Here is a 10,531-nt window from a genome sequence, read left to right as displayed (position 1 = left end):
CTAACCAGTTTATTATACAGCCCATAGCCTTTGTTAGAGCCAAAAAGGAGAGTGGCTATCATTTAGACACACATTTAGACCACACACATTTAGACCTATTACTCTAGACAGTCTTAGAGAGAAGTTAGGCCTTTTTGGCTGTTCGCCTGTACAAAAACACAGGTTTTTCTATAAGCAACTTGACAATACCTCATTACTTTATGGGGAAATCCCAACCTGGAATGGTGTATTTCTAGCCCACAATCAGTATGGAGGACACATTGCCCAAGTCCTGGAGGACAAGAAAAGAACAGAACAGTGTGGGTGAAGTGCAGAGCCAACAGGAGCAAGCAGTGTTCCTCGTCATCTCTGCCTCCTTTTCCTCTCGGCTTCTCCTTGGGCTGGTTTGACTCCCTTTGCCCTCATGTGGTGCATACAGAGAGGTTCAGTTGCTTTTCTCCTTTGATCATCAAAGGCTGACTTTCACATGAAAGCAATAGCTGGTGATCTAGACACAGACATGGAATCCCAGTGACTGATAGAATTTGCCTCTTCCTTCTCTGGCCAGGGAAGTGCCTTCTTGTGGAACACAAGCTATCCGGCTGGACACAGGATGAGGATCATTCTCCAAGAAGAAAACTGTGTTGGTTTCGAGCCTTTGTTGATGCCACCAAGAAGAATCCAAGATTGTTTCATCTACTTGCTTTGCTGTCCTCAGCTTGTTGGATGGTTCTCTTTATGGTCACAAGAAGGATGTGGTAGTTCCAGGCATCCCAAGGTCACATACACCCTTCCAAAGGCAGAAAAAGGAACTTTTCTTTTGGAATATATCTTTACAGCAGCAAGATAACCCTTCACCATAAGCCTTTCCCATGAAACTCCCACTGGGCCCTGGTGTTCTCATACTCTTTCTTTCTCCTTCTTAATGAAAGTTCACTTGGATGCATTTCTTTATTCATTCACATTTTCATAATTACGTATTGATTATCTACTGTATTTTGCTTAGGGCACAGCAATGAGCAACTCACGGTCCCTGACTTTGAAGGACTCATATTCTGCTGGGGGAAAATGATACGTGAACTAGTAAGTCCAGTGTGATGGCTGTGACTCTGTAACAATGTTGCTTATTAAGTTCTATAAACACCCAGAAGAATAAGAATCAAGTCAACTTTTCCTGGGGGAATCAGGAAACTTTTCACACATGAGAGACTATTTGAGTTGTCTTCTCAAATTATGAGTTGTTTGTCCAGATGAAGAAAGCAGAGAAAAATACCAGGCAGAGGGAAGGGTGAGGGCAAAGACACAGGAATGGATAAGGGCAACGAGCAATGCAGGAGGCAGTGGGTAGACTGGCTAGAGACAAGGCTGCACAGGTAGGTTGCAGCAAGAGTGTATAGGTCTTTGGGAGTCATGCTGAAGGGATGAATAAAAACCTAGAAACTTTGCTAACTGAAATTAATCATTGTATTCTCCATACCAAGGGGCACTCGTGTAGGTTAATATGAACTAATGGATAAACTTCTAGACTAAAAGGTTGGTATCTGTTCTTGGTTAGGGGGCAGGTTAATAAGAAGGCTCTTCCTACATCTCTGAAATCCCACTACATAGGTGGGAATCCATTTTATCTCTACTTTATCTACCTTAATTATAATGGAGCCAGTAAGAGATAAAAGACATGCTGTTTAATGAAAGGAAAGGTTGGAAAATCTGGATCTGAATTTTTGAGATATTATGTAATATATTTATGGCACTAAGTATATTATTTAACTTCTGTGAACTTACACCTTCTTATTTGCAAAGTAGGGATAATACCTGACTTACAGTATTAAGAGGATTAAAGGAGTTACTCCTTCACTCAACAAGTGTTTATTGAGCATCTACTAAGTATCAGGTGCTGTGCTAGATTTGAGAGATCAAGTCACCATGGGAAGTGGATGGAAAAGTAGATGAGAAAAGTCCAAATAAACAAATTAGTACAACAATATATGTGTATGGGAGAGCAGAGCTGGGAATGTAAACAAGTTGAAGAGTGAGAAAAGACCTCTGGGAAGAAATGCTACTTACGCTGAAACCTGAAGATACAGTGAGAATTAGCTGTGAATGGGGCAGGGATGGAAATTCTTGCAGATAGACGAAACAAGATGCTAGACATGGAGACCATGCTATCTTTAAGAATCCAACTGAGCTGTGTAACTTAATATTTGGATACTTGACAATTTGTTTTATTATGTAATTGATAAAATGGTGATGTGTATTAATGTTAGTTCAACCATCTATTTATACTGTCTGGGAATGTGTGGTTATAGTTCTGTGGGGTGAATAATCTGCCAGTGTTCACCAGCTTGGAAAAATTTAGAGTGAGCACTTAAACATCTAAATAAATAATGAAATGAAAAAAAAAATAGATTGAAGTAGGGCTGGAGTACAGAATGAGAAGGATAACAGAGAGAAATGGCATTACCAAGGTCATGAAATCTTTGTAAGCCATGATAACAACATATTGTGATAACCAACATTTATTGAGTGCCTGTGATATAGCAGGCTCCATGCTTTGTGTTTTAAGTGTGTTGTCTGTAATTAAAAGTCTGAATCCTCACACCAGCCTCACCCCTCAAATCATACGAAAGCCAAGCAAGTATCTTTCCCCTGCTCTTTCAAGCCATTTTTGGACCTGCTCGGAGCCTGCCCTTCTCTCCCCAGAAATACTCATTATGTGAGTAATGAACCTTTTCATATCCTCTTGGTGCATTTTTGGCATCATCAATCTCAATATCTGAACCAAATTTCAAGTGGAGGTCCATCCCACTTTTGCAGGGTGATCACAACCTTGTCTAAAGTTCACAGCAACCCTATCAAGTGGTTGCTAGAATTAAAGCTATTTTACAGATGAGAAAACTGCCTAAGACATCAATTTGTCCAAAGTAACATAGTTAGGAATGCATATGTAGATACAAATTCAGCTCATTCTGACTCTTGAAGCCATGCTCTAAGCTGCTCTGCTCTACTATTTCCCAGGTGAGGGACTCTGGACTTTATCTTAAGGTCAGTAAAACAACATTGAAGCACTTTAAATAGGGTAATAGTATAATACATTTGGCATTTTAGAAAGATCTTTCTGGAACTTGTGGACAATACAGTGATTTGAATTGGAATGTATAATTTTTCCTTCCAATAAAAACAAATACTTATAAATAAAATTTTACTTAAAGTGTGAGCCCTGTATAAAGCAAGAAAGCAAAGTTCTCAGATGCCAGAAATAAAGAGGAACCACAAAATCTTAGAGGGAGCTGGGAGCCAAAGTTGAGTACTTTCAGGAGTATGAGAATGTGGCAAATGCTAGGATGATGGGATTTTAATGGTGCAAGAGGGTTGGTTGATGAGACCTAAAATTTTTGCATGGCAGGGAACTGGAAATGAACCACTCACGTAAAGCCGGAGTTATCAGTTCATAAAAGAGAAAAGGAAATTCCTCTTTCCTGCAGCCCAGAGATACCACAAGGAAACTTGACAGCCTCGTGAGAACATGGTTAGAAAAAGTTAACAGAGGGAAATCACTGTGCCTGCCCTCCCCAAGTTAGCTCAGTTTACATGACCTCTTCATTGCACAATCCGGGAGTATGACAATACAGTCAAGATATATTATAAAATGCTTCTGAAACCAATGAAATCTGTAGGATCATAGCAAAGGAATTTGAAGTTGCCCCAGGATTGTTCACAGATCCCAGGACCTGAGATCCCTCCATAGAAAACTACTCCTTGTTTTTTTTCCTTTTTGTCTTTTTTACTGGCCGGTAATGGGATCACAACCCTCGGTGTCACGCCCGTACCGGGGACCGGCAACGGGATCGCAACCCTCAGTGTTGCACCCGCGCCACGCTCAGCCAGTGAGCGGGAACTGGTCACCACATGGGATCCAAACCCTCGGCAGGAGCGCCGCCACGCTCCCAAGCGGTGCACTCTCTAGTGCGCCACCGGGCCGGCCCGAAAACTACTCTTTTTGAAGATGAGCTCATGATTTAAAATAAAATAAAAATTACAAATCATGTAAGGAAACAAAATGCCTTGAGAGGGAGTGGTAGAGAGTGCACACAAAGAACTACTGTGAGTAGAACAAACTCAGAGAGTCTTCAAACTAGGTAAGCTCAAAGAGAAAGAGAAGAAGTAAATTCCACAAGGCAAGAGAAGGACATGGTGGAAAAAGAGTCAGTAAATTGAAAAAGAAGGAAAGATAAATTCTAGATATGAAAAAATATGGTTAATCAAATTTAGAATTCAATAGGTGAGTTAGTATACCAATTCAGCTGAAGAGAGATCTAGCGAAAGCTATCATTGAAGAAATGATCCATAATGCAGCAAGTAAGGATGAAGATATGGAAAAGAAAAAATAAAAATAAAAAGAAGACAAAGAAGATAGAATGTGAAGTATTGTTATACATCTGATGAAACACACAGGATTTTTTTTTTTTGTAATCCCAAACTATAATTTAAAACCAGAAGACATAAAATAAACACACCAAAACAAAGTCAAATAAATTATAAGCTTAGAAAATATACTTGCAATTTATAGCATATACAAGGGGCTAATTTCTAAAATGTATTAAGATGCCAATAGCCTAAGAAGAAAATGGGTAAATTTAAAGCAGTTAGCAGAAAAAGAAAGAAAAAAAAAAAAGATTAGAAGGCCTTTAAACAAATTAGAAAGCTGCCGAATTTCCCTCATAATAGGTAGTGTTTATTAAGCACTTCCTATGTGCCAGGATCTGTACATCCCCACAACTTTTTTTGGAGTAGGCCCTTTTATCATCTCCGTTTTCTAGATGAGGAAATTATTGCATGGAGAGGTTAAGACACTTTCCCAAATACATTTAGCTAGTTAATGTAATTTAGTAGGTGGTATAATGAGGATTCTGTCTCAGGCAGCCTGACCATAGACACCACCACTACTCTGTACTGTCTCTTAGTATTTGCACAGGGAGAAATAAAAGCTAAAAATATAGTAAGATACGTTTTATTTAATTCTCAGATTAACACAGATAACAAAGGTTGGTATATATTGGTGGGGCTCTAGAGAAGCAGATATTCTTCTATATTGCTAATAGAATGTAAATTCTTTGACCTCCATGGAAAACAATTTGTCAACATCTACCACAAATAGATGGCTACCCCTGTCATTCTTGTTTTCCTTAAAATCTAGAAATGGAGGCTAAGTAAGTGTGTGTTTTGGCGGGGGATGGTGGCAATGGATTTTATCCTCTGCAACAAGACTGAGACTGCTGGGTTAAAGGAGTGTTATAAGAGTTGGGCAATGGCTGGTGGTTGATAGTCTGATGGTCTAAGCCACATCAACTCTCTGAACTGCTCCAAGGCATCCTCCAAACTTCAGCTCCCTGGCCTTACTTAAAATTCTCATCGTATAGGGTTTGATATCCCCTAGATGCCAGAAAGCCAGTGGGCAGCATGATTTGTATGCATTGCAATAGACAAGCTCAGCAGAGGGAGGAGTAGCAGAGCATAGACTGCCTGGGATTTGCCTGATCACTGGGGGATGCCATCCATGGAATTCTGAGGCCATTTCTACCTGGCTTCACATAAGAATCATGCTTATGAAGCTGACTGTTGGATATTTGCTTCCAGGCTCAATATGCATTCAATTGCCCATTCATCCAGCAAGTTTCTGACCTACATAAGAGGTATTCAAAAAATATTTGTCCGATGAATAAATTGATGGAGCTGGGACTATATCACATCTTTACTCCAGCTGCCAATAATTCTTGGCTTTCTGCCCTTATGCCCATATATTATGGAGTGGCTGTTATGTTTCATTTTATCCTTACCCCTTCACTTCTAGGGAATTTATCTCTTAAAGTATTATTTCCATACACAAATTCACTCCCCAACTATCTACTGGGCCTCGATCTTCAAGAGCACTAAGCTGTAATAATCATAAAGCTACTGAAGCACACAGTAGGCTCAACATGATCCTGAAAATCTGTTGAGATATGGTGGATGGCCCTACACTGAGACTTCTGAGAAAAGACACGTGGAAAGTGTAACGTATGCCCTGGAACGCCTCAGGAAGGGCCATGGTTTCCCTATTGGCTGTGCCAGTGGGTCCATGTGGGGTACCTTTTCCCCTTTACAGATGCAGAATGGCTCAAATATTGGTAGAGGCTTTTTACAAGTAGGACTTTGGACTTCCTGAGATCATCAGTCAACAATCTTGGAGAATAGTTTGTGAGATTTTATCCTCCAATGGGTTCCATCTGTTCTATAGAACCTACCTCTAAAATTTTATGTGCTCCCACCAGATGGAGATAGAGAGTCAAAGTTGCATTGTATGTATATAACATTTTTGAGTGTCCAATATGCTATTCATTGCATAGAGGGTTAATTTATTAATCCTTTATGTATATTAGCACATTAATGTTTTATTTAGCTATCTCATCAATTATATTATCAGCCCTACAAAGGAGATGTTATCATCACATTACTGATGACACAACTGATGAGAAATCTTAAGTAACTGCCCAACATCTCAAAGATTTTTTTTGTTTCAGGTTTTTTATTAAGTGGGCCATACCGTAGCTGGTTTCTAAGTTGCAAAACAACATAAACTTAACAATAACAACATAGCCAGTTAGGTTGTAATAAGCTTTTTCTTAAAAAAAAGAAAAAGAAAAGAACCTGTTAAAGCATGTTTATGTTTACTTCTGTGTAAACTGCGTGCCAGAAGGAAATGTGTTTTTCCGCACGATGACACGTCCCGACATGTCTCCTTCCCAAATAATGCTTTCAAAAACAGAAAAGATGTGAGACTGACTCATCAGTGCTTACTTAGAGGCACCGCTAAAATCTCTCTGATTAGAGCGTGGGGCTTCCCGCTCAGCACACCTGTGTGTGGCCCGCGAAAGCCAAATATCCATAAGAATATTAATATAGAAAACGTTAGTTTAAAAACGATGCGGATCGGCCTCATAAACGCGACCGGGCGAGGAAGCGGAACGACCCCGCACGCGGCGCCGCCGCAGGTTCGGTCTAGGAGGCTGCAGGCTCCCGGCGCCGCCACAGCCAGGGAGGGCGCCAGCTTCCAAACAAGCGGCACCAGCCTCTCGCTCCCTCTCCGTACCACTTTCACATTAGAGTCTGTAAAAAGCAAATCGGCGAATAAACTCCGAAATAGATTATTCATTCCCCAAATCCTCTAGTTTTCGTTTTACAGTGAGCGTACAGCTCCTCTCCGGCCCCTGCACAACTCTCTTCAGTCCCTTCGGGAAGAAGGGTCGAGCTGCTGGGTGAGTCCTTAGCCCTGTGCTGGCTGGTGCTGGCAGGTCAGATGTCGAGGCCCTTAACAAGGGACGTCTCCAGCGTGATTTTGAACTCCTGCATTGTCTGCAGCACGCGGATCAAGGAATGACAAACAAGGGTATGGTCTTTGATCAGCTCCGCCTCCTCATACACATGTGCGGTGATGGCGCAGTCCACCAGCAGGACAATCCAGTGGTGCAGGAGGCGGTCCCTGGTTCCCAAGCACCCCAGCATCTGAAACTTGCCATCCTTGCTGATGTTCGAGGTAGTGCTGTTGAATGCAGTGACAAATCGGCAGAAGTCCTGGGCCCTTGTATGCCAGTTTTCCTCAGGGACTACTTCATTCTGCTCCAATGTCTCATAACAGGTTGGTGCTTTTTCCAGGAAATCCCAAATGAAGACATTTTTGAAGAGGTGAGGTGATTTAAATCTGTGCTGGGAAGCTTGTTCCAGGGCTGAGACAAGGCGGCACTCTCCACAAAGCAACAGCCTCAGACTGCCTTGCTCTTTCTCAGGCTTATTGAAGCGCTTCACAATGCCATTGGCTGCCTCCCCGATGGACTTCTGCATCTGCCCAGTGCTCAGCTCGGACTTGCTGGTAGTTGAGATGGTAACAAGCCTCTGGATGATGCTGGGGGACTGCTGCAGCAGCGGGATCCTGCATGGCCTCTTGTCCACCACAGGCTGGGATGTGAGCAGCTCCCCGACTAGGACCCACTCCAGGCTCCCATCATCCAATCCCTTCCTCAACCACCAGCCAAGCCCTTCCTCAACCACCAGCCACACGGGAACTTGTAGGTAGGTTCTGTGATCTCATTCCTGACCATCACATACTTTACTAGCCGTTTAGCCCACAGCCTAGAGTTATCATGGCCAATCTGGACAGTAGTGAGCTTCCCCAAGTTCTGACACTCAAAGGTCATCTTTGGCACATTCTTGGGAATCTGTAGGATCTGTTTTTCACCCAGTTCTCCCAAGGTACAGATCTATAGGTTGGTAGTGCACATGGAGCCCTGCAGCTTCTCACTCAGTATAATCAGAATGTGGTATGGGATCAGGATAGTTGTGAAGACAGTGAAGCAAAAGTAGTTGATGGCACTGAAAGAGAGGAGATGATGGAGGAACTGCTCCTTCTTGTCGTCACAGCACAGGGAGGCATAGCACTTGTATGACTTTTTGGTGAGCTCATGGTCTGAGAGAAGCTGCTTCAGGTGTCTGGATAGTAACTTTTCCCCCATAGACAGTCACACCCATGCTCTGGCCATTCCCACATCAGTCTTGATTTCTCCAATATTCTGGATGTGCCTCATATCCTGAATCAGGGAGATCCTCAGGGGAGACATGACTGAGCTGGCATCAGACTTCACCCATTCTGAATCAAGAAGTACTCCTGAGGTACTCAGGCTTCCTGATGTGAGTTTTCTCTGCCGGTTTTCCTGATAATGTATCAGGTGGGACCACAAGGCTGATCTCCCCTGTTTCATTTGTAGGGCTCCAGATCCTGTCCAGGAGGTCACAAAGGCCAATCAAGGTGTTCTCTTCCACCCTTGTGATGTTCACCTCCCCGTGTCCTAGCTCCATAGCCCCTTGGCCCATTTTCTCCACCAGCATCCTCTTGGTCTTGTTGAGGCATTCTTTCAGCAGGCCTTCTACGAACTTCCAATTGGTTTAGGCAGTCACTGATGGAGAGAGGTTGGATAGTTTGGGCTGGCAAATGGTGCTGCCCATATTCCTGGCTTCCTGGATGTACTTCTCTCTCTGGTCATTATCTAAACACAGGTGTCCTGTGTGCTGCTTCTGCCATCTTTCCACCTCCACTGGGCAGGGGCATTCCTTTTCGTCCACCTGTTGCTGGGTGGTCCGATGGAAAGTACATCAGACTGCAGCTTAGGGAAGAAACCTGGTTCACACTTCCCTTGTCTGATCTTCATGTCAAGTAAATGTAGATGAACTGCAGTATGGTTAACTTTGCCAAGTGTAGCCCAATTGCTTTCTCTGCTTCACCCACAGTGGTAAGAGTAGGTGAGTAGGTGTTCGAACATTCAACAGCCTGAACTTGTCTACTCAGGAATCAAATACCCAGAGCACAGGGTCTTTATCACCATCATCATGACACATGATTTTGTTATCAATGAAAGAAGCAAACATCTCCAGGTCTCCAGTAATCTTTACAGGAAGGGCAGGTAGGGCACAGGCTGATTTGACAGAACTGATGCTTTATCAAAGTTTTGCATCTGCTCCCTGTTGGTAAACCAGGATTCCTTATCCTGGCTGGGCTGAATGACAAACACCTCATAATCTGCAAATATCTGAGCAAAACAATTTGCAAAACCTTCTGGGATCTGAATGTTTAGCTGGTAAATCCTGAGTTCTTCGTAGTCTCACTGAACTTTGAGATTCTAATTTCTGCTGTGGTCTTCGTACACTTCCAGCTTTTCCAGTCTCACCCCAATCCTCTTGATTAAGGCTTGCAGACAGGCGATAATTTCATTCTCCTTGAGGAGCCGGTAAGAATACAAAGGGGATCCAGCAATGTTCCTATTCCTCATGTCAGAGACAAGCTCTGAGGCCCGAAGCCTCTTCAGCTTGGAGGTGCTCTCACTGCAGTGAAGGTTCTCTTCAGGGGGAATGCCAAATGCCATGAGAATCTCAGACACTTCCTGGACAAACTCCAGTTCATTGGGAAACTGAGGCAAGTCCTCTGGCAACTCAGTGAAGTGATTGTCAATGTCCACAAAGCAGAGGTTAGCCTCTTGAGGCAGCTCCAGCTTTGACCAGTCATACAGGCGATTGAAATGCAAGCCCATCAGGTATGAAACTGGTGCATCTAAGAAACGCAGGAGAGAAGCTGGGAGAATATGGACATAGACATACTACAACTGGAAAGAAACACGCGAGCTGTAATCAATGGTCTCCACCACAGTCATCCGTCTCTGGTAATCCGACAGCTCGCCCGGCTTCAGCCAGGTCTCGGTGTCCAGCCCGCAGATGACAACGTAGTCAGCGAAGCGACTGGGCGCTGAGCGCCTTCCGCCACCGCCGCCGCTCGTGGGGCCTCGTGGGGCCTCGTGGGGCCGGGGCCGAGAGGGGCCGGGCGGTGCGGAGCGGCTCTGAGTCCCCGCACCCAGGTGCCCGCCGGCCTTCAGGCCACCCCTCCAGCCTCTGCTGCTGCTACCGCGGTTCGGGCCCCGTCCCCGGCCTTGGTCGGGTCCCCGCGGCCGCCACGGCTGCTGTGACCAGGAGGGAG

At 43.9% G+C, this 10,531-nt stretch overlaps 1 pseudogene; it reads right to left on the bottom strand.

The window, feature by feature from the left end:
* Positions 1–7,308: 7,308 nt before the first annotated feature.
* On the bottom strand, positions 7,309–10,091 carry LOC103590902 (annotated as a pseudogene).
* Positions 10,092–10,531: the final 440 nt, after the last annotated feature.

The sequence above is a fragment of the Galeopterus variegatus genome, unplaced genomic scaffold (genome assembly GCF_000696425.1).
Source record: "Galeopterus variegatus unplaced genomic scaffold, G_variegatus-3.0.2 Scaffold892, whole genome shotgun sequence".
In the NCBI taxonomy this organism is placed as follows: domain Eukaryota; kingdom Metazoa; phylum Chordata; class Mammalia; order Dermoptera; family Cynocephalidae; genus Galeopterus; species Galeopterus variegatus.
The sequence above is the reverse complement of the archived record's forward strand: the minus strand, read 5'-3'. Positions and strand labels throughout refer to the sequence as shown.